Raw genomic sequence first — 24842 nt, 5'->3', positions numbered from 1 at the left:
CTAATTTTAAGATGGTACGGCCTTGTTCTTGATTTTCCCACAGGAGGAAATACCTTCTCTGTATCTACCCTCTCCAATCTGTTTCCTGTCTTAAACTCCTTAATTTGATCACTCTGCAAACTTCTGCAACTCTAGGGCGGGTATGGTGGCGCAGTGGTTAGCACTGCTGCCTCACAGTGCCAAGGGCCCGGGGGTTCGCTCCCGGCCCCGGGTCACTGTCCGTGTGGAGTTTGCACATTCTCCCCGTGTCTGCGAGGGTCTCACCCCCACAATCCAAAAAGATGTGCAGAGTAGGTGGATTGTCACGCTAAATTGCCCCTTAATTGGAAAAATAAAACTTTTTTTAATCTTCTGCACTCCAGCGAACACACGCCATGTTTGCAAAACCTGTTCTGACTGAAGACATGATATGATTATGATGAATTTATGTTACAACCTGCTCTGGGCTAATATTCCCTTCCTGGAGAAATGCAGCCACCATTTGGGGGTAGTTTGCAGTGATTCCATTTTTACATAATAATATTCATAATAATCTTTACTATTGTCACAAGTAGGCCTATATTAACACTGCAATGAAGTTAATGTGAAAAGACCCTAGTCGCCACATTCCGGCGCCTGTTCGGGTCACAGAGGGAGAATTCAGAATGTCCAATTCACCTGACAGCACGTCTTTCGGGACTTGTGGGAGGAAACCGGAGCACCCGGAGGAAACCCACGCAGAAACGGGGGAGAACGTGCAGACTCCACTCAGACAGTGACCCAAGCCGGGAATCGAACCTGGGACCCTGGAGCTGTGAAGCGTCAGTGCTAACCACTGTGTTACCATGCTGCCCATGAAAGTTCCAGTCCCGTATCAATGCTTTTAAGTGAGGGAATAAGTGAAATGAGCTGCTTTCTCCCCCTTTGGGTCAATTAATTTTACGCGATCTAAATAACACGCCTGGCCTGGTCTCCCTTGAGACCATGAGGAATTCTGAGATTGGGGGCTTTGAGATTGGTGATCTATCTGATCCTGGCTCCAATGCATTAACCATCCCCTGAGGACACATATGGCTGATACTGAAACGAGGGCTGACAGAATCAATATAGAAATATCTTTAAGCATCTGTGAGAGGCAGAATTAATGTTTAATGCCTTTGGTTAAAAATGAAAACTCTGGAGATTCAGGCTTACGTCTCGGAGATCTGTCACTGAACACAAAGTTTTGCAGTCTCCAATTTACCGACTGGATTGCACAAACCCTTTGGGTTGTGGTGATTCAGGTTCAATTATCTTTCAAGGACTGGGAGAACAGCTACTTGGAAAACATGGATCTCATCTTCCAGCTCTCTCTCTCTCTCTCTGTGTCTGTGTCAGTGGGAAAAATAAAATTCTGAATTTGAAACTTTGCGTTTTGGTTTTCATTCTGTCGTCAGCTCGGAGCAATGATCTGTTTACCTTAGTCTGTGCGTACATGACCTAGAAAGGAGAATGGTAGAGAAAGGGTTAATTTCTTAAGGAAAGAAAGGAGAGTCTTACGTTTCTCTGCCACTGTTGAAATGTAGGGAACACATCAGCTGATCTCCGCACAGAAAGATCCCACAAACAGCCATGTGGCAACGACCACAGAATCTGCTTCAGTGATTCTGATTAAGGGATACATTTTGGCCCCAGGACAGCTGGGGAGGACCCCCCCCCCCCGCCACACTTGCCTCGGAATCAATGCGTCTTGGGTTCAAGCTCCCACTCCAGTGACCATAGCTCTTAATGCCGGCTGAAATGCCCAGTGCAGTACTGAGGGGGTGCTGCACTGTCAGAGGTGCCACCTTTCGTACGGGACATTGAACCTCGTCTTGCCCTCTTAGGCTCATGACCACTCTTTGGGAGGAGAGCACAGGTGAGGCTGATGGCAGCAGACTCGGTCGGGGCGTCCAAAAGGCAGTTGGTTAATTATCTGAAAGAGCACAGGGCTCCGGGGAGAAGGCAGAGGTGTGGAACGAGCTGAGTGGTTGCTGCAGGGAGATAGCACAGACACAGCAGGCTGAATGGCCTCCTTCTGTGTTGTAGCCATTCTATGAGATCCCCTGGATCAGTGTGGAGATGTTTTCAAGTGGTTCAGTAACCCTTGGAGTGTTTTACACAATGCCTGTGAAAGACCTGTGCTTATTAGCAGTGAGGAATCTGTCAGCTGTTTGATTGTCTGACGAGGTACACAACATCTGCTGAGTGAACGATTGCTGAATGAGTGCCCAAGCGCGCGTTAATCCAAGTGTACACGATAAACTGATTACATCATTACTTTAATCCACAAATCCCATTATGTTATAAACCCAAGATGCTGGCTGCAATTACAACCCCGCCCCCCCCCCCCTCCACCCCACACACACACAGGTACACACACACAGACAGAGACACACACAGACACACAGAGAAATAGACACACACACGCAGACAGACTCACACACAAACACACATAGACGGACACACACAGACAGAAATAGACACAAACACAGACAGGCACACACAGACAGACACACACAGACACACACAGAAATAGGCACACAGGCACACACACACAGATACATGCACACACAGACAGACACACACACAGACACACACAGCCACACACACAGACACACACAGCCACACACACACACACAGATACACGCACACTCAGACAGACACACACACATACACACACAGACACACAGAGAAATAGACACACACACACAGACACACACAGAAATACGCACACACAGACACACACAGTCACACACACAGACACACACACAGTCACACACACAGACACACACACAGATACCCGCACACACAGACACACACACACACACAGACACACACACAGACACACACACAGACACACACAGTCACACACACACAGAGATACACGCACACACAGGCACACACACACACAGACACACACACAGACACACACACAGACACACACAGTCACACACACAGACACACACACACAGACACACACACACACACAGATACACGCACACACAGACACACACACAGACACACACAGACACACGCACACACAGACACACACACAGACACACAGACACACACACACACAGACACACACACAGACACACACAGTCACACACACAGACACACACACAGAGATACACGCACACACAGACACACACACACACACACACACACAGACACACACACATACACACACAGTCACACACACAGACACACACACACACACACACACACACAGATACACGCACACACACACACAGACACACACACATACACACACAGACACACACAGTCACACACACAGACACACACACAGACACATACACACAGACAGACACACACTCATACACACACACAGACATAAACACATATGCAAACACGCACACACACAGACACACACACATGGACAGACAGACACACACATAAACATGCACAGACACACACACAGGCACACACATATAGACAGACACACACACACCCAGGCACAGGGCATGCACACACAGCCACACACACAAACATGCACAGACACACACACAGGCACACACACACACATAGACAGACACGCACACACACACGCGCACAGGCACACACACACACACATATCTGTGATGTAGCATTGTGTAGCCCAGGAGAAGATGATTCTTCTTTCCCAGGCTGCCTCTCTGTAAGGGTTTTAAATCACATTGACCTGTCCTTGCCCAGGCAATCCTGTACGGTTTTACTCTCAATAGGTTGATCGTTTGATTTGGCTTCTAAAGACGGCCAGGTAACCACGCGCAGAGTTCTTAATTACACCGTTATGCCCTGATTTGCATCTGTGGCTGAGGTACTGCCGTATTCCTGACCAGTGCACCTGCTGTCTGAGTTAAAGCGCTGGCTGACGGGAATGGAGCTCCAAGCTTATTTGCACCATTTTAATGCAAGGCCCCACCCAGGGCATGTCCAAACATTGGTCATGACAGGATTCAGCCTGACCGGGATTGGACCTCGAACCGCACCATGTGAGCGCGGAGATAGAACAGACCTCTTCACCTTCTTGCACATTCTCCCCGTGTCTGCGTGGGTTTCCTCCGGGTGCTCCGGTTGCCTCACACAGTCCAAAGATGTGCAGGTTAGGTGGATTGGGCACGCTGAATTGCCCCTTAGTGTCCAAAGAGGTTAGGTGGGGTTACTGGGTTACGGGGATGAGATGGAGGTGTGGGCTTCGATGGGGTGCTCTTTCCAAGAGCCGGTGCAGACTCGATGGGCCGAATGGCCTCCTTCTGCACTGTAAATTCTACGATTCTGCGGTTCATTTCAAAGGGTGAAGTTCATGGCACCCGATAATGTGCGAGTGGCAGATTGAGGCCTACTCGGAAGTGAGGCCTCGATTGACTTTGACTAGTGAGAGTGCAAGAGCTTGGTTAGGCCGGAGCAATTCTCCTGAAACAGTGGATGAACAGAGTGCGGAGCCAAGGGGGAGATATTGGCGGCGTAATGATTCGCTGTACAATGGCCTGGCTTTTAACCACAGGCAGATAGAAGAAATGGTAGCAGAGCCAGGGAAGATCGGAACCGCACAGAATCAATTGGCTCCCAACAGAGAGTCTTCTCCTAGTTGTTTGTGGCTTTGTTGACCGTGGAAACCACGTTACCCCCTCCAGACTGGAATTACTGACTGAGATGGGGCAGATTGCTGGGTCCATCCTCCATGCATACTACCTGCTCATAGCCAGCCCAGAAAGGGGACAAACCGCTTCAAGACTCAATTGGATTAATCTTGACTTTATTCCCAATCTCATAACCAGTGAACGAAACGAAAGTTGAAAAAAATGAGAAAGTGAAACATACTTGGTTTGCTTATTGCCCCGATCATTTTTATCCTCAGGTTTTGTCCTGGGGATTAATTTTAAATCTTTGACAATACTGCAGAGTTGGCAACTCTAAGAAGGGGCAGCACGGTGGTGTGGTGGTTAGCACCGCTGCCTCACAGCGCCAGGGACCCAGGTTCAATTGTGGCCTCGGGTGACTGTGTGGAGTTTGCACATCCCCCCGCCCCCCCGTGTCTGTGTGGGTTTCCTTCGAGTGCTCCGGTTTCCTCCTGCAGCCCAAAGATGTGCAGGTTAGAGAGGTTGGCCGTGCTAACATTGCCCCTTAGTGTCCAAAGATGTGCAGATTGGATGGGGTTACGGGGTGGACGCCTGGGTAGGATGCTCTTTCACAGGATCGGCGCAGACTCGATGGGCCAAATGGCCTTCTTCTGCACTGTAGGGATTCTATAAGGAAGCCATTCGGCCCATCACACCCATCTTTGAAAAAACAATTATTCAATTAGCCCTCTGCTAATGATTTATCTGTTGGGCATTTTTCTGTATTCAGGTGGTGGGTATTTACCTGAGCGCCTTTATTTCAGAGCAGACTGAAACTGTAATTGTTGGAGCTTGAGATACATGATATGCAATGTGTGCCTCTGTAAATAAAAGACTAGGATCCAGTTCTACACTTCACTGCCTGGCGATCTGAAGTATAACACCCCACCCCTATAGCCTTTCCAGCCCCCCCACCCATCTTGTTACTTCATTTTGTCCCCTCATCTCCGTATCCACTATCGTTCCCGCGACTCTAATCCCCCCTCCTCCCCCCCGTCACTTCATCCCTCCTCGTTCCTCCACATTCAGGGAGATCGACTCGCTAACCTGGGCCCCGGTGTGGGCTCAGAATCGGACCCCACGGCGGTCTGGCCCCCACTCAGCCCTCCGTTGCTGTCATCCGAGTTCCTCTCTCTCTCTCTCTCTCTCATGCAGCCCTCGCCCAGAGTGAGGCTGATGTAATGAGCGGGTTGCAATGACAGATTGAGATAATGAGAGGTTTTTTAAATCCTGCCTTAGACTGCAACACAGAAACTCACAGCGTGAGACTTCAAACCATGAAACACTTTCAAAAATCAAATCAAAAAATACATTTGAGGGATTTTTTTTTTTTTAATTAGCAAAATCCACCCTTAACATCTTTGTAATCAAACCCATGTGTGGCACGCACGGTCTTAATTTGTTTAGTCCATCTGACTGGATTATCAGACTTTATTCTGCAGCCTTCCGTATTTATTTTCCAATGTATTCCTGTACTTGGGCTAATTCCGTTCCGTTTTGGACCCTGGACACAGTGTCCAGTTGGAAAGGTGACCTACATTTCGGGGCAGCTCTGGATTCAAATGTCAGGAGACGCGTGGCGGCCATCCAATTTTCACTCTGCTCACCAATTTCCATTCCCAGGCCGGGGGAAGAATACGAGTCTTCCCATGTTGTTTTATCGTTAGCTGTGACTCAGCGGGTTACACTCTCAACATCCCCCCCCCTCACCCCCAGTCAGAGGTTGTGGGTTCATGTCCCCACTCCAAAGACGTGAGCACAAAATCCAGGCTGACACCCCCAATCCAATATTCAGGGTGTGTTGCAGTGGGAGCTGCTGACTTTCGGATGATGGAATCTGCATTTATGTGACGCCTTTGATGACCTGAAGTCCCCCCAAAGTGCTTCACAACCAATGAATCACTTGTTGAAGTCGTCACTGCGGTAATGTAGAAACATGTAGGCCCGTTTCCGCACAGCAAGATCCCACACGCAGCAATAATCAGGATGATTCCATTTGAGTGACGTTGGATTTGAGGGTCAGCATTGCTCGTGGTCATCACCGGTGGCAGGACCAAGAGCCAGAGTCAGTCACGTGACGTACTGCTCCCCTCCCCTCGCCCCCCCCCCACCCACTCGCCCATAGTTACTGCGCTAAGGTGGCACATGTTTTGTCGGCAGGGCTTCCCTCTTGCCCAGGGGCTGAGTTTAACACTGATAAAGAGAAACAGAATGGGGCAGTTGCTTTAAACACGAGAATACTGTTTAACACAGAGCCGCAGACACAGCCTCCCTGCTGCACAGCAGATGCTTCACTAAGCTTTGTTCCGCACAAGGCAGAAGAACAAAAAAGCCAATAAAAAAAGAATCTCTGACCTTGCCCTGGATTTATTTATAATCTAACTCTCCATTCGGTATTTTTTCTTTCAATTTATGTCTGAAAGTGGGTGGTTTCAACACGCATATCCGGAAGTTTGCTTTATTTTTCTTGCTCTATCCCAAGTTGTTCAGAATAGTATTGAGGGATCGATGCTATCTTCCTCGACTGCGCAAGAGATGTGCGTGTAGTATGGCTTTCTCAAAGACAACTATGCCCTTCTCCTCTGCCCTGGTCTTAACTGGCATCAAAATACACTCCCCAACATCAGGAGTCAGAATCCTGGCTACATTTTTCCTCCACTCAGGTTTAGTGGCACTGAGGCTAACTGGTGTTATGATTGCTGGCCAGTTACAGTAGGTAACTCAGCAAGGACCAGCGGACAGTCAGTGGCGCCGTGGGATTGTCACTGATCCAGTTATCCAGAGGAGCCGGCTTCAAATCCCGGTAGAATTGGAATTAAAGTTTTTGATGACCAATTAAACCATTGTCGGTTGTCGTTGAAAATGATCTGGCTGGGCGGCATGGTGGGGCAATGGTTAGCACTGCTGCCTCACGGCGCCGAGACCCCGGGTCGCTGTCCGTGTGGAGTTTGCACATTCTCCCCCGTGTCAGCGAAGGGTCTCACCCCCACAACCCAAAAAATGTGCCGGTTAGGTGGATTGGCCACGCAAAAAGTGCCCCTTAATTGGGAAAAGAAAAATTGGATACTCTAAATTTATTTTAAAAAAGAAAAAAATCTGGTTCCCGAATGTTCTTTTGGGAAGGAAATTCACTGGGCATTGAAGACAAGGAGGAGACACAGGAGAGGAGGGGCGAAGGTCTCTCTTCGTGTCCGGCCCGAGGCACTGGGTCCGATGACGGATACCGCGCCGGGGACCATAGTTTTCTCCTGGAACGCTGCAGTAGGAAATGAAATGAAATGAAATGAAAATTGCTTATTGTCACAAGTAGGCTTCAAATGAAGTTACTGCGAAAAGCCCCTAGTCGCCACATTCCGGCGCCTGTTCGGGGAGGCTGGTACGGGAATTGAACCGTGCTGCTGGCCTGCCTGGGTCTGCTTTAAAAGCCAGCTGTTTAGCCCACTGTGCTAAACCAGCCCCAGGACATTGGTCGCTCTCTGCCATCCGGCATCTGATGTCCCAAAACAGCCCCAATTCCATAAGGGGACGCCTCGCAGGTGACAACTACAGGTGTGTCTGAGCCATGGTTCGTTAACACACAGGAGGATGACGCCCTTCTCTTGATGCGCTGGGAAGCCGCCTCCTGGGTCGCAGCCCAGACCCAGTGCTGGTGCTTCTTTAGGAGCAGATACGGAGAGGTCCGTACGGCCGCAAAGTTCGGGACAAACTTCCCGTAATCGTTCACCAAGCCGAGAAACGAGCAGAGTTCCGTTGTATTCATCGGAGCGGGGACCAGCTCCATGGCACGTACCGTCTCTGTCACTGGGTGCAACCCACCGTGGTTCACGCGATAGCATAAGAAGATCACCACCTTGGCATAAAACACAAACTTCGCCTGACGCAGGCAGACGCCAAACTCTGGAAATCACCTTGGCTCTGTCTCCAGGTTCCTCAAATGGTCCTGGTCGGTAGCTCCCGTGACCAGGACATCGCCGAGGTATAACGCGGCCCGCGGCAAGCCTCACAGGATATTCTCCATGGAGCGCTGAAAGATTGCACACGCTGACAAAACCCCAAAAGGGAACCGGACATATTCGCAGAGGCCCCGCTGTGTATTAATCGTGACATATTAGCGAGAGGACAAGTCTAGTTCGAGCTGTAAATATCCATTGCTCATGTCCAGCTTGGTGAAGGAGTGCCCACCAGCCAGCTTGGCGAACAGGTCCTCTATGTGAGGCATGGGGGAGCGGTCCAGGCTCGAGTTGGTAGTGACCGTCAGCTTGTAGCCCCCGCAGAGGTGGACCGTCCTGTCCGGTGTCAGGGCAGGGATCACGGCTCCGCCCAGTCGGCAAAGCGCACGAGACAAAAGATGCCGACTCTCCAGTCGGTTGAGTTTGGCGTCCACCGTATCCACCATGGCATAGGAACGGGATGCAGCCAGAAATAACATCAGCTGAGCTGCCGGGTCTACCTGAGATTTAGCCACGGCACCTCTGATGGTCCCCAGCCCAGGCTGGGAACCTCTGGGAACCTCCTGAGCACCTTGCACAAGCTAGTGACTCTACCTGCATAATGCATTGCCAATCCAGGCGCAAGCGGCGCAACCAATGTCCCCCAGTAGGCTGTGTCTGTCCCCACCAACCACAATAATGGCCAGAAACAACAGGGGCCAACGCCACCCCCACGATCTGCAGTTGCTCTCCTGTGAATGTAACCAAACGAGCTGCTGTGTCCATTAAAGCCAACGTCTGGATGCCCATCGTGTGTGGCTGAAATGCTTCTGGGCCACCACAGACATCGCCGCTCTAGTGTCCAACTCCATTCACAGCATGTTCCCACTCACCCGGGAACAAGAATAGGGGCCACGCGGAGCATCACCAGGCAATGCAATTGCAGCCATGTCTCTTCTTCTGGATCATCCAAGTGAAAGTTACTATCTCTAGGCAGATGTCTACCCCGGGCAAGGCGCCTGGACCACTGGGGCCCTCGTCGTTGGTGCGTCGATGCCGGTGGCCACACGTCTCGCATGCAGGTGAATCGCCCTTGCCCGACACCGGGGAGGACACCCATCGCGGTGGCCCCGCTGTCCGTCAGACCAGGTGGGGGACGGGCACCACATGAGGGACCGCCTCCCAGGGTGTTTACCTCCATACCCTGTATCTCCTGAACTCCACGCTCTGCATTCTCCTGAGACAAGGAAATCTGCAGCCCCTGTTGGAGGTTCAGGGAAGGCCAAGAGCCTGCGTTGCGTCTCCACATCACCGATGACGCAGACAAGGCGACCGTGCAACATCTTGCACAGCAAATTCCCATATTTACCAAACTTGGGTTTTGAACTTTGCTCCCGACTCACCTGGGGCTCGCTCGGCCGTGTTAAAGCGATACCGCTGGACGGCTACAGACGATGGTGAGCTAAAACGCTGACCGACGAGCTCCACAAGCTGATCAAAGGCGTCCAGTGCCGCGGGTATGTGAGGTTCCAGATAACCCCATAATATAGGCCGCACATGGGGTTAGCAGGATCACCGCTTGCCGCTCATCCTCCGCGATACTGTTGCCGCGAAAAAAATAACACACTCCCGGTGTATACTGGGCCCAATCCTCGGCCCTGGTGTCAAAGGTGCCCACCCGGTCGAATAGCGGCATGGCGAAGAAACGTGGGCTCCGACCTGCAACGTGAATGCCAGGAGGCGGCTGAGCTGTGAGGCCTCAGCGTTGCTATGTGGCCAAGTTCACTCCTTGTCGCCAGATTGTATTTGCTAGCAGGGGACCCTGCATCGAGTTGAGTGAAATAATTAACGTTTCAGGAACTCTAGATACACAGCACTCAGCCATTCCCAACCGGGAGTGCTCGAGGCACCCCGCCCCCACAGCAGGGGAAGCTCGTGGCCCCCGAAGGGTTCTGCGAAAACGAGATCCCCGCCGCCCTAAGTCCCGTATGGATATAGGTTACGACAGGTACATTGAGCAAGACGCAGATCGATGGGGAAGTGCATTTAAATTTAATATACAACACCTGAAGTTGCAAGGCAGATCCTAAAGTAGGTCAACGAAACAACAAAAAAAACGTGGACATTCCTGACCTAGATTATGTGCTCAACGACACAGAAAACTGCAGCAGAATATTTTGACCTGGAATTGATACATAGAATCTACTCTCTGACCAGGCAGTGGCTATACACGCCAGGAGCAGCGAAAACTCAGGAGAAGGTTTGTTCCTGTTTGTCACTTGACGAATTCAGGGGCCCTGTTTCTACCCCGTTTGATAGAAAAGGGGCTGTGGAATATGGGAGCAATATAGATGTCCACGTCCGAGATTAATGGGGCTGGATTCTCTGTCGGCAAGATCCTTCGTTTCGCCGGCAGCGGGCTCACGTCCGCGGATTTCCCGAAGACGTGGGGGTGCCCGCAATGGGAAACCCCATTGGCCGGCTGCCGGGACGGAGAATCCCGCTGAAGGCAGAGGTGCACCACCCCAGAATACGGATGCAGCGGGACGGAGAGTCCTGTCCAGGGTGTTTGGTTTGGTAAAGAATGTGGGACAGAGTGGGCTGAATGGAGTTGAGGTACAGATCAGCCTTCGTCTGATTGGAGGGCAGCACAGGCTGGTGAAAGGTTACGGCAGGGAATGAGTTGATCGTTTCTGCCGCAACCACCGCTTCGGGCGGCGAATGCCACCCCTCTGGGTGAGAAGGTTTGAATCCCCCCCAACACACTCGACAGATGCGTCTGGACTCAATGAGGTTTTTGAATTTACTATACAGAGAGCAACCTTTGCCATTTCAGGGTAGGGGGTAGCCAGATTGGAAGCCCACCACAGAATAATGACAGCCTATTGCTATAGTGCTCGAGAGAGAGAGAGGATCCACACCCGGGTCATCAATCAACATCAGAGGATTGAGGGAAATGCCAGTTGATGTAATTAGAATCATACGTCGAGATCTTGCGGCCTGCTCCGGCCTGTTTTCCTGTGGGCGATCCATTTAAATTCACATTGACTTTGGCAGGACTGGAAGGTCCCACTAGAGAACCACAGAATCCCTAAAGCGCAGAAGGAGGCCATTTGGCCCATCGAGTCTGCAATGACCCTCCGAAAGAGCACCCTTCCTAGATCCACTCCCTTGCCCCATCCCTGCAACCCCACTCATTGATCATGGCCAACCCACCTCACCCGCACATCTTTGGGAGGAAACCGGAGCCCCCGGAGGAAACCCACGCTGACACGGGGAGAACGTGCAGGCTCCGCACAGACAGTGACCCAAGGATGGAATCGAACCCGGGTCCCTGACTCCGTGAGGCAGCAGCGCTAACCGCTCTGCCACCGTGCCACCTGATAAAGTCTGGTTGGACTCCAGTTCAGATTAACATAACTCTTAATCCCAGCTGAGCAGAGGAAACTGATCCAGTCCTGAGAGACACACAACAGCGAGATATGGTCCACTGGCGTCCTCAGTGACACTTAACCAGCGGGCGGGGGCTGGAACCCCACCCCTAGACTCATAGAATAATAGCGCATCGGAGGAAGCCATCCAGCCCTACGGCTCTGCATTGGTTTTCCAAAGAGAATTCCAGCTGGTCCCACTCCCCCAGTTTTCCCTAAATCACTGCAATTATTTCTCCTTCAGGGTTTATCCAGTTCTCTTTTGAAGGTGACCACTGGACCTATATTCACCGCCCTACCAGGCTCTGCGTTCCAAATCCTAACCTTTCATTCCGTGAAAACGTTGCCCCTGATTCCTGTACCACTTTATTATCCTCGACCTTATTATTACATGATTGTCGCTGCAGCAACAACGGAGGGGGAGCTGCCAGAAAAGCGAGTCAGACCTCCAATGTTTGTGCCAGGAGCACAGAAGTTTCTATAGCTACGCCTCAATGTGAAAGCTGGCAGGAATCAGTAGCAGTAAAACTTCACACATCTCCACTAGTGCCTTCTGTCTGTTTTGGGGGTAACATTGGGATGTGTGGTGTAAATAAGGCAGAAGGCGGCATTCTGCGCTTTACAGGAGAGAACTGAACCCATTGTGCCTCCCCCGACAAGGTCTGATCCCAGTCCAAATTCAGGTTCTCCGAGGGAAATGGATTCAGAGGAATTAGATTCCGGTCTTGATCCCAGTTGAGCAGAGGAAACCGATCCAATTCTCCGAGGGATGAAAGCAGTGAGATATGGTTCAGTGACGTCCTCAGTGATACTGAGCCAAACAATTACAGTCAATAGATTAATCATGGAAAAAGATAATTTTGCAAGTTAAAATATTAAGCTCTTCCACACAGAGCGTGAGAAGAGTCAACAAAGTGTTAATACTAGGCGGCACAGTAGCACAGTGGTTAGCAATGTTGCTTCACAGCACCACGGACCGACTTGGGTCACTTTCTGTGCGGAGTCTGCACATTTTCCCTGTGTCTGCGTGGGTTTCCTCCAGGTGCCCTGGTTTCCTCGCACAAAGATGTGCAGGTTAGGTGGATTGGCCATTCTAAAATTGCCCCTTAGTGTCCCAAAAAGGTTAGGTGGGGTTACTGGGATAGGGTAGAAGTGTGGGTTTAAGTAGGGAGCTCTTTCCAATGACCGGTGCAGACCCAATGGGCCAAATTGCCTCCTTCTGCACTGTAAATATTATGATTCTACTTTGATGAACAGCACCAGAGATCTGTACCTTTAAGTACCTAATTCCTTTTTTTCCAATTAAGGGGCAGTTTAGCGTGGCCAATCCACCTACCCTGCACATCTTTGGGTTGTGAGGGTGAGACCCACGCAGACACGGGGAGAATGTGCAAACACCCCACGGACAGTGACCCGGAGACAGGATCAAACCCGGGTCCTCGGCGCCGTGAGGCAGCAGTGCTAACCCACTGCGCCACCGTGCCACCCGTGAGAGCTGTACCTTTTTCAGGCTTTCTTGTCCAGTGATGCCAAATTAAGGCAGAAGAAAGCGGGTGGACGTAGACAGGTTAGGAAAGTGGACAGGTGGGTGGTGCATATGGTTCAATAAATGAGAATTGTGAAGCAGTATATTTTTAGCACAAAAACGGGAAAAGAGAGCTCAGTGAAATGCAGCTGCACAGCTCAATAAAGGTGATCAAATGAAAGCAAATATGATTCTGGTTTTATATATAGGGCATTGACCATGGAAGCAAGGCTGAATTTCTGCAAGGTGTTGGTTAGGTCACGGTTAGGTTAGGATAAAGCAGCTGGCTTGATTGGTGCCCCATCCACAACCTTAAACATTTACTCCCTTGGCCACCAATGCATAGCCTGTCGTGTTGGATGTTCTGGTTCACAAACAAGCCAACAATGCTGGGAGTGGTGTAACGCTATTTTATTAACTGTTCAACTATGCTAACATACTGTAAACGTGGGTATAAGCAATACCAGCTTAACTGTGGACCCTTTCCTATCACTAGCTATGGTGAGGCACTCAGCACATGGTGAATGTCTGTGATGCAGGCTGTGAGCTCTGTGCTCTGAGCTGGCTGCTGCTAGAATGAGCGGGAACTCTCCTGTCCCCTGTCTTTATAGTGCGTGTGCTCTCACTGGTGATTGGCTGCGGTGTTATGTATGCTGGTTGGTCCTACTGCATGTCCATCAGTGTGTGTATCTGACAGCACCATAATGTACTGATGTATATTATGACATCCCCCTTTTTTACAAAGAACATGAGCCGATGTGAGAATAAATAACGTGTAATGAGTGTATCTGACCATGTGTGTGCAGTATTTACATAACTGTGTACATGAGGCTAGTCTATATACACGGGAAGGTGCCTGGTGCAGAGAAAAGAAAACAAGGTGTTACACCAACAACAAAACTAATAACGAATGCTATAAACAAACTAGAGAAATGCTGAAACTGGATGAAAGAACAAAGCATTGAGTCCAACATTGTAAGGCTCATAAATCAAGTCTCTGAGGTGGGCGACGAATTTGGGTTGACCGTCAGGGTGGCACACCACTCGTCGTCCGGATCAATGCTGTGCACCAACAGCGGCTGGTGCTTTCGATTCGGGGACAGCCTGTTCTTGGTTATGACAGCGACTGGAAAAGGCTCCCTGTCCTCGGTGTCACTGGTCTGCATGAAGTCAGGATCGGACTCGGTGAAGGTGGGTTGGATTGCCCGAACATTCCTGCGAGTCTGGTTAAATCGTTGCGAGTTGGCAGGCTGGGCTGCTCGACAGCAGGCAGCATCGTGGCCAAGCCTGCCACAGCGTAGGCACTGTCGCGATTTTGCAGGGCATTGCCGCTTTAAGTGGGCGGAGCCACAGTTGCCACACGTCGTGACGTCAGTGCGTTTGTTGCGCCACCGCGCATGCGTGGTACGGTCTTGCGTGGTGCGGGCCTGCGCATTGCGTTCCTCCACCTCACCGTCCCCTCGTTTGGCGCGTACAAACGCAGGAGGCCTTGGAAAGCGCGCGAAATGGCCGCCCTCCTCCAGACTGCGGCCCGGGAGGTGTTCAATCGTTAGGACCCGTTCCGCCTCATGGGGCCCTTGCCGCGCCGTTTCAGCTGCCTGTATGTAGGAGTACCGGCTGGTGGCATTCTCATGCAGGACACAGGTTTCGATGGCCATCGCTAGGGTTAGTTGTTTAACTTTACGGAGCTGCTGATGCAGGGTGTCCGACATGACCATAAAAACAATCTGGTCACGTATCATGGAGTCGGAGGTGGGCCCGTAGCCGCAGGATTGCGCGAGGATGCGGAGGTGTGTTGAATAGGATTGGAAAGGCTCGTCCTTACCCTGCAAGCGCTGCTGGAACAGGTATCTTTCGAAGCTTTCGTTGACTTCAACACTGAAGTGTGTGTCGAATTTGAGGAGCACCGTCTTGTACTTGGTCTTGTCCTCGTCGTCCGCGAATGTCAGGGAGTTAAAGATGTGGATGGCATGTTGCCCAGCCGTGGAGAGAAGAAGGGCTATCTTCCTGGTGTCCGATGCATTCTCCCTGTCCGTGGCCTCGAGGAAGCACTGTTTAAATATCTTCCAATTTACCCCGAGATTGCCGGCGATGCGGAGCGGCGGCGGCGGGCCGATGTTCTCCATGCTGTAGGATGCCGGAATGCTGAGAAGTTGCAGGTAGGTCTCACATGTGCCAGATTGTGGCCACTCCTTGTACTATGTCGTGTTGGATGTTCTGGTTCACAAACAAGCCAACAATGCTGCAAATGGTGTAACGCTATTTTATTAACTGTTCAACTATGCTAACATACTGTAAACGTGGGTATAAGCAATACCAGCTTAACTGTGGACCCTTTCCTATCACTAGCTATGGTGAGGCACTCAGCACATGGTGAGTGTCTGTGATGCAGGCTGTGAGCTCTGTGCTCTGAGCTGGCTGCTGCTAGAATGAGCGGGAACTCTCATTCCATCAGTGTGTGTATGTGATTGAACCATAATGTACTGATGCATATTATGACACAGCCTACATGGTGCAAGGAACCAACTTGCCAAGTCTCCTTCAACAGGATTTTGTAACCCCTGGCCCCTACCACTCACCATCCTGACATGGAAATAAATCGGCCGTTCTTCCACTGTGGCTGGGTCAAAACCCCGGAACCTCTTTCCTAACAGCGGTGTGGGTGTACCTACACCTCAGGGGCTGCAGCGGCTCAAGAAGGCGGCTCACCACCACCTCCTCAAAGGGCAATTAGGGACGGGCAACAAATGCTGGCCAAGCCAGCGACACCCACATCCCAAGAACGAATAAGTTGGATTCTTGTATGCAGCTCTGAGCTTTCCTACTGTTAAGATAGGAAGTCAGACGACAGAATGAGGATTTATCAGCACAGTGGCAGCTGTTGATGCAAATATGGGGGGAGAAAAAAGCCCAAGAGGAGTTGGCACTTTTTCATTCGAACATTGAATGTTAAAATGGGGCAGTTGGCAAGAGTGGAAAAGACTTTGGGCAATAACAGAGGAGGATTTCTTCATCCCTTGATACAACAGTAATGAGCAAGAACACTGACGATTACCACCAGAAGCACAAGAGAAAATAGACAGAGCGAATGTTTTTACCCAGTGTTATTAATTAGAAAAGGGAATTGTCTCCTATAAGAGGTTAGTGAGACAGGGACTGGAACATTGTATAAAAAATAGATAATGGTTTGCAAAGGGAGAACGTAGGTAAATGGACAAGGAATGGGATGAAAGTAGATTGATCCAACATAGGAGTTAGCACAAGCTAAATGTGCTGAATGGCCCCTTTCTGTACTGCACTGATTTAACCATTTACATAAAATAATCACCAACTAGCGCGCACCGATATAAATCCAGTCACTCAATCGTTCAATGCAGTCGATGGACGTTTCGTGTTTGATAGGAACAATCTGTCCCTCCTATATTTATCCCCGTAAGTTCGTGGCCGCACTGAGTCACCGCGCAATTCTTTAAAGGATCTGTCTCTTACTGTCGAGTCATTTAAAGAAACAGTGCATCACTACATTCCGAGTGTAGCCAAGTCTGTATGCCCTCATTAACACGGCAGCAAGAGAACCATTACTCATAGACGGAGCGTCTGAGAGAGAGAGAGAGAGAGCTGTGGGGGTTCATGGTGGAATATTCCTGCAATCAGAATCTTGGTCGGAGATTGACCATTGAATTCTGCATCGCCGGTAGCTGAACACTACACCTCTTGTGATCTGATACGGACGTACACCTTTCAGTGCCCCGCGCACTCCCTCTTCAGGACACCCACCTCACAAGGTTTGAACAAAGTCAAAACAATGTACGGCTGCCTCACACGATTCAACTGCTGATTAAATTCCAGGAGCGATGGAAGATGGGATGAATGCACAGGGGCTTGCGATGCTGTCTTATTTACCTGCCATATTTGCGGCATCATCGAAGCTCTGCCCCTGACAATTTCTGATTTCCAAACCTAAATTTGAAATTGTATCCAAAACCATTGTCTCCAGGCACTCCGGAGAAATTGTATCCAAAACCATTGTCTCCAGGCACTCCGGAGGTGCGGGATTGTTCCCGGCTCTGGGTCACTGTCCGTGTGGAGTTTGCACATTCTCCCAGTGTCTGCGTGGGTCTCGCCCCCACAATCCAAAGATATGCAGGGTAGGTGGATTGGCCACACTAAATTGCCCCTCAATTAGAAATAAAAGAATTGGGTACGTTAGAATTTTTTTTACATGTGTGGGGTTGTAGCTGGACAAAACAGAGAAATCGCTCGACAACGTCACCATTGATGGTCACGTATCTTAAAATTAATGTTAATTGGTTCACATGACTCACATCTGGTAGTGAATCAACTATTAGGGAACAGTATTTGCCATCTTTTTCTCCATCAGTTAATTGGTTCCTGAGCTGCTCCTGCCTTCGAATGATGAAGTCGTTGTTGGTCCTGAGCATTAAAAAGTTGATCTTCCCTGAGCCACAGTATTGATAACTTTTCAAATGCTCTTTGAGAAGCTCGTCAAATTCACTGACATTCAAGGCAGCTAAAAAAATCACCTCTTCAATTGCCACTAATGACTCATCATGTCCTCTTAGAGGTAGACCCAAGAAAGACAGCAGTTTATGGTAACAACACGATTCAGCACTTTCCTCCAATAAGAGCGCTCCGTTTCAAACTGAGCCGTTAACGCAGAATCAATTCTTACAGATAATTTGCATCTTTGAACGAACACACACAGCTTTAATGTGACTTTTGGAAGTTTCATGATCAGCAATATGTCTTCCAACATTTCAGCAGAAATAAATCTTACCACACTCGGTTAAAGTCCAACAGGTTTATTTGGAATCACTAGCTTTCGGAGCTCAGCTCCTTCCTCAGGTGAGTGAAGAGGTCATCTCAGGAAGGAGCTGTGCTCCGAAAGCTCGTGATTCCAAACAAACCTGTTGGACTTTAACCTGGTGTGGTAAGACCTCCTTCTGTGCTCATCCCAGTCCAATGCCGGCCCCTCCACAGCGTAACATTTCTCCAGTTAGAGGGTCAGTCGATGAACGCTAGTTCCCCTTTACCCGGGTCAGGGAATAATTTGCAAACGTAACAGTCGATTGCCTTAGAGGTTTCCAAAAAGGTCAACCAATTTCTCCCCTCCCTCAGACCATCTCTCTTCACCCTCAGAAACTGGGATTCATGAAGAGTTCTGAACTCCTTTCAGCCTTGAGCCTCAAACTCCTTTCTCAAATGTTTCCAATATTTTCTGGTCTATTGATAATGAAATATTTGATCATATTCTCCTACCCTGCACATCTTTGTGTTGTGGGGGCGAAATCCACGCAGACACGGGGAGAATGTGCAAACTCCACACGGACAGTGGCCCAGGGCCGGGATTCAAACTCTCGGTGTCCTGTTCTCTCGCTATATTGAGGAGATTCGGCGAGCGGAGCTCCTGAGTGCAACCTCGGCCACGCATTCCCCACTGAGGCCCCCGATCTGACGAGGGTGGCGTTTTATAGCCTTGTGTTTTAGGGCGCTGCGAGCACTGGGAAACACATGGCAAAACACGCTCCCTATGAGACTTTGTTCCCTTTTGGTAAAATCGTGCCCAGAAACTTCAGATCTACAATATACTGGAGGGTTAACTTTAACCCCAACCACCCCCAGGGGAAACTGGGTTGGGTCAGTGTGGCTGAGGGGGCCCAGTGGGGGACAATGTGGGAGAGCAGTGGGGGACAAGGCATAGAAGGAGGTGGTACGGCCGAGGAAGGTGGCTGTGGGAGTCGAGGGTGGGGCCAGCGGGAGGCTGTGGGGGCCAAGGGAGGGGAAGTTAAAGTCACTCAAGGAGGGAAATGACTATCTTTACAATAGGAACGGAGGAAAAGATTGAGGCCATTTAGCCCCTCGAACCTGTCCCACTATTCAATTAAATTAGGGCTGATCAAATGGCAATCGTGGGCGTGATTTGGCGGTCTCGTCCCGCCCAACTTGGTAACATGGCAAGGCCATTGAATCTGCAAGAGGCCTCTCATGAGATTCACGATGCTTGAGACGTCTCGCAAAATTCAACCGAACCTCGTGAGCAGTCGCGATCTGGATCTCGGCCAAGCTGGGCAAGGTCCAGATCCGCCTACTTAATGACTCATTTAAATATGAATGTGCCAGCTTCTCCCGCTGCCTGGGAACTAATGGTCTCCACAGCGAGGCCTGGACCAGGCGCCATTATTACTGGTCCACACAAATGTGGATGAGGTGTAACGGCACCTTGGGGTCTCCCAGGACACTGGAGATACCTGGTCGGGGACAGGGCAGTGTGGCCTCCTGGCTCTCCCTCTGGCAGCTGGGCACCTTGGCAGTGTGCCTGGGTGGCAGTGTCGGGGTGTCTGGGTGGCACTGCCAAGTGTCTGGACCTGAAGGGGCCATGCCCATGGAAGGGGGAGGGGGTGGTACGGAAGTTTGGGGGGGGGGCGAAGGGTGTGTTTGAAGGGCCACAAAAAGATTGGAGGTGAGGGCAGCACGGTTGCGCAGAGGGTTAGCCCTGCTGCCTCACGGCGCCGAGGTCCCAGGTTCAATCCCGGCCCCGGGTCACTGTCTGTGTGGAGTTTGCACATTCTCCCCGTGTCTGTGTGGGTTTCGCCCCCACAACCCAAAGATGTGCAGGGTAGGTGTATTGGCCACACTAAATTGCCTCTTAATTGGAAAAAATGAATTGGGTACTCTAAATTAATTTTTTTTTAAAGATTGGAGGTGGGTAAGGGTGGGGGTCCTGAAAGGGGGGCCTGAAAGGGGGGATGGGGAGTGTGGTGATATGCATCACTGTAAATACACAAGGGGTTAATGTAAATACACTACGACTAAGTAAACACTAGAGGGAGCATCAGAGACGTCATGACATGCAGACATACAGCTAATGAACACATAGAATAGGACACGACCAATGGGCAGTCAAGACACCCAGAGGTGACACTACCACAAGGGGGCATTACACAACCCATATATAAGGACAGGGCACACATGCTCTGTCTCTTTCCACAGGCGACACTTAGAGAGTAGGACAGGGGCAGATCAGAAGTATCACACCCACCACGTGGCTTAGAGCAGACTGGTTAGTTAGATTGAGTTACTATCGCAAGATTAGCAGGAGAGTCGAACTCATAGAGAACTGTGCTAATGGTTCAATAAATCACACTGAACTTACTTCAAAGTCTGGAGTATCTTTTGGTCAAAGCTGCATTGAGTTGCAGCCTGTGTTATCCCAGAATACATAACACATCAGGGAGGCCTGAAAAGAAGGGTTCTCAGCGACCCACAGTGGGGTGTCCTGACTTGGGGGGGGGGGGTATGGGGTGATGGCATGTGTGCAGGGTGGGTGACATTTCCCATGGGTGGGGTGTGTGGGGGACTCTCAGGCTCACTCAGAGATTGGGTCACGCTTTCAAAATGGCAGCCCGATCTCTGAGGTGCCGATCTCACCAACGAGTTCAGCTCCCCAGTGATGAACAAATTCCTAAGTCAGGGCTTGACCAGGGAGAAACTCCCCAAGGCCCAAATAAGTGACGAAGTATGGTTGAATAGCGGTGTGGAACGCACCCAAAAAGCCGGAGAGAAACTCCCCACCAAACCCGCCCAAAGTGGCAAAACCGTTTGGTTGGAGTCCGCCTGATCGTTCTAGCTGATTAGACAACTTGATGAACCGCTGTCCTGTGTGAAAGGAGGCTCCAGAAGCTGCAGGGAACATGTTCAAATCCCCTGGTTCTTCTGAGTTCGATAATGGAGACCATCAAATGATCACTGGATAGCGGGGTCAGAGGACAACCCATACCTGGACCATTGCCCCGCAGGTGGGAATTGGCCCCTTGGCAAGAAGAGGGAGAGAGAAAAATGGCCTCAATTCTCAAGAGAAGCAGCCAGCAAGCCCCGTGAGAACTGAAGAGGTGGCCCTTCAGCCCACCGTGTCTGTACCTAGTCGGCCGCCGCTGTTAACATTTTGGACTGAGTGATTACCATGTTATCCACGGCCAGGGCAGCTCAATCCCTTTACAGACTAGCTGGACGTCTTTATAGAGCTGCACAGTACAACAATCTCACCCTTCCTCTCAGCATTATTCATTGTCCTAACATGAAATTTATCAACCTTTAGGACTTTATGAGTGTGCTTAGATTTATAAACTAGCCCATTAAGACAGCAGTAACCTTTTTATACGCCGATGTTAAAACCTGGGTGATTCATTTTTTCAGGAAAATGTTTGGATAAGGGCGAGAAGTCAGAATAATGGGAGGAAAGATGACGGCAGGTTATGGAAGGCGGGCTATACAAGATTCACTGCAGCTGCGAACACCATCGATTAACCACAAACACTTACCTTCGACGTGACACATGTCCCAAGTGCATCACTGGGGATGACAAAATTTGAACTAAAAACAGAAAGATGTTGGAAATGCTCAGGATGTGAGGCAGCATCTGTGGAGAGAGGAACGGTTAATGAAATACAAAAACAGGAAAACTCTTATTTACAGTTATGGGCACACAAAAGGATTAAAGTGAAGGAACTTTAAAATAAAGTTTGTAAGGTAATTCTATCAGACGCTTCCTAACTCTTGCCGAAGGTGTAAACCACTGACTCTTCCAGATTTAGAGTATCGAAGTCTCCAGCATTAGCAGGCGGCTCTGTAAAGTTCCCAATGGGGGTTGTGCTGATGACCACAGCTCCCTCGGTGGCCCTTGATGAATCCCCGTGAGAAGATCTGGGGTCTAACACCACCATCTCGGCGCATGGTTTGCAGGAAACTGGGATTGGGTCCACCTTCCCCTTTTTGGAGATTTAGGATTCTCTTCTCCTCAGATGATCAACGCGTCTTCCAGCTTCATGGCTCTGCAGGTCTACGACAGAGTAGTTCAAACTTTTTTTTCCCGGGACCCACTTTTACCAACTGGCCGACCCTCGTGACCCACGCCGGCTGACCTTCGCGACCCGCGCCAGCTGACCTTCGTGACCCACGCCAGCTGACCTTCACGACCCACGCCGGCCGACATTCGCCACCCACGCCGGCCGACATTCGCCACCCACGGCAGCCGACCTTCGCGACCCTCCCCAGCCGGCCTTTGCGACCAAAGCCAGCTGACTTTTGCGACCCACGCCGGCTGACCTCCGCAACCCACGCCTGCTGACCTCGCGACCCGCGCCAGAATTTTTCACCCATTATTCCTTCAAATTCTGACACATCTCTCATTTGCTGCTCTTTCCCAACACGTACAAAGCGCTTGACATCAGGTGTACGTGCTGGGTGCGTGACCTGCTCTCTGCTGCCGGATGAATCTACACAGACTCATTTATTTTAACTATCTCAATGCAAAAGTCAGGACTGGCTATTGGGGGCTTCTTCTGGAATGGTGCGACCGAACCCTCAGTACTGACCCTCTGACAGTGCGGCACTCCCTCAGTACTGACCCTCTGACAGTGCGACCGAACCCTCAGTACTGACCCTCTGACAGTGCAGCACTCCCTCAGTACTGACCCTCTGACAGTGCGGCACTCCCTCAGTACTGACCCTCTGACAGTGCGGCACTCCCTCAGTACTGACCCTCTGACAGTGCAGCACTCCCTCAGTACTGACCCTCTGACAGTGCGGCACTCCCTCAGTACTGACCCTCTGACAGTGCAGCACTCCCTCAGTACTGACCCTCTGACAGTGCGGCACTCCCTCAGTACTGACGCTCTGACAGTGCGGCACTCCCTCAGTACTGACCCTCTGACAGTGCGGCACTCCCTCAGTACTGACCCTCTGACAGTGCGGCACTCCCTCAGTACTGACCCTCTGACAGTGCGGCACTCCCTCAGTACTGACCCTCTGACAGTGCAGCACTCCCTCAGTACTGACCCTCTGACAGTGCGGCACTCCCTCAGTACTGACCCTCTGACAGTGCAGCACTCCCTCAGTACTGACCCTCTGACAGTGCGGCACTCCCTCAGTACTGACGCTCTGACAGTGCGGCACTCCCTCAGTACTGACCCTCTGACAGTGCGGCACTCCCTCAGTACTGACCCTCTGACAGTGCAGCACTCCCTCAGTACTGTCCCTCTGACAGTGCAGCACTCCCTCAGTACTGACCCTCTGACAGTGCGGCACTCCCTCAGTACTGACCCTCTGACTGTGCGACACTCCCTCAGTACTGACCCTCTGACAGTGCAGCACTCCCTCAGTACTGACCCTCTGACAGTGCAGCACTCCCTCAATACTGACCCTCTGACAGTGCGGCACTCCCTCAGTACTGACCCTCTGACAGTGCAGCACTCCTTCAATACTGACCCTCTGACTGTGCGACACTCCCTCAGTACTGACCCTCTGACAGTGCAGCACTCCCTCAGTACTGACCCTCTGACAGTGCAGCACTCCCTCAGTACTGACCCTCTGACAGTGCAGCACTCCCTCAGTACTGACCCTCTGACAGTGCAGCACTCCCTCAATACTGACCCTCTGACAGTGCGGCACACCCTCAGTACTGACCCTCTGACAGTGCAGCACTCCCTCAGTACTGACCCTCTGACAGTGCGGCACTCCCTCAGTACTGACCCTCTGACAGTGCGGCACTCCCTCAGTACTGACCCTCTGACAGTGTGGCACTCCCTCAGTACTGACCCTCTGACAGTGCAGCACTCCTCAGTACCGACCCTCTGACAGGGCAGCACTCCCTCAATACTGACCCTCTGACAGGGCAGCACTCTCTCAGTACTGCTCCAGTCGTGTCAATCTAAGATTGTGTGCTGTCATCTCTAGAGTGATTTAAATCCACAACCTCCCTGACACAGATAGTGTGCTGCCTATCTGAGCCAAAAATAATGAAAGGAGCTGGACCTGTTTGCAGTTTTATTTTAAGCACATCTTCACACTTGTTTGTCCCCTTTGGGGAAACTGATTTTCCGCTCTCTGAACCGGGTTACAAATACTCCTTCCATGGCCAACACTTCCTGGCGTTGGACTTGAACCTCTGGATCAGAGGAAGGGACACTACCACAGCACCACAAGATGCACTCACCGCGCTGACCTGCCTGCCACGTGCTTCCTCCCGTACAGCCGGCTCCACTGTATGAGTGAATGCTGAAGATCCTCTGCTGACCTGCACATCTGTTGATCCTCTTCAAACTGCTGGCTTGCTCCTCCTGTCGACTGGAATGTTCCCGAACCCGAACCCGAAGCCAGTTAAATACGGAGTCAGTGCAAATTGTGGTTTAAGTCACGGATCAGTCTGCCCAGTGCAGACCAAGATTGTTTCCCAGTCGCAACTTGTTTCCCTCAGGCGGGGTAACTGTGTGTCGCATCATTTCCAAGTGCCCTAGACGGAGTGCAACGAAGATTCCCT

General features: G+C 50.7%; 1 long non-coding RNA gene across 1 annotated transcript; it reads right to left on the bottom strand.

Moving 5' to 3' along the window:
- Positions 1 to 1123: 1123 nt before the first annotated feature.
- On the bottom strand, positions 1124 to 24613 carry LOC140404061 (uncharacterized). Its single transcript, XR_011938450.1, has 3 exons — positions 24519 to 24613; positions 21847 to 21944; positions 1124 to 1458 (listed from the first exon to the last, which is right to left on the bottom strand). It is a non-coding gene; the product is annotated as an uncharacterized lncRNA (long non-coding RNA).
- Between the last annotated feature and the right edge of the window lie 229 nt (positions 24614 to 24842).

The sequence above is a fragment of the Scyliorhinus torazame genome, chromosome 29 (assembly GCF_047496885.1).
Source record: "Scyliorhinus torazame isolate Kashiwa2021f chromosome 29, sScyTor2.1, whole genome shotgun sequence".
Lineage (NCBI taxonomy): Eukaryota > Metazoa > Chordata > Chondrichthyes > Carcharhiniformes > Scyliorhinidae > Scyliorhinus > Scyliorhinus torazame.
Note: the sequence above shows the minus strand (reverse complement) of the source record. Positions and strands in the feature narration are given on the sequence as shown.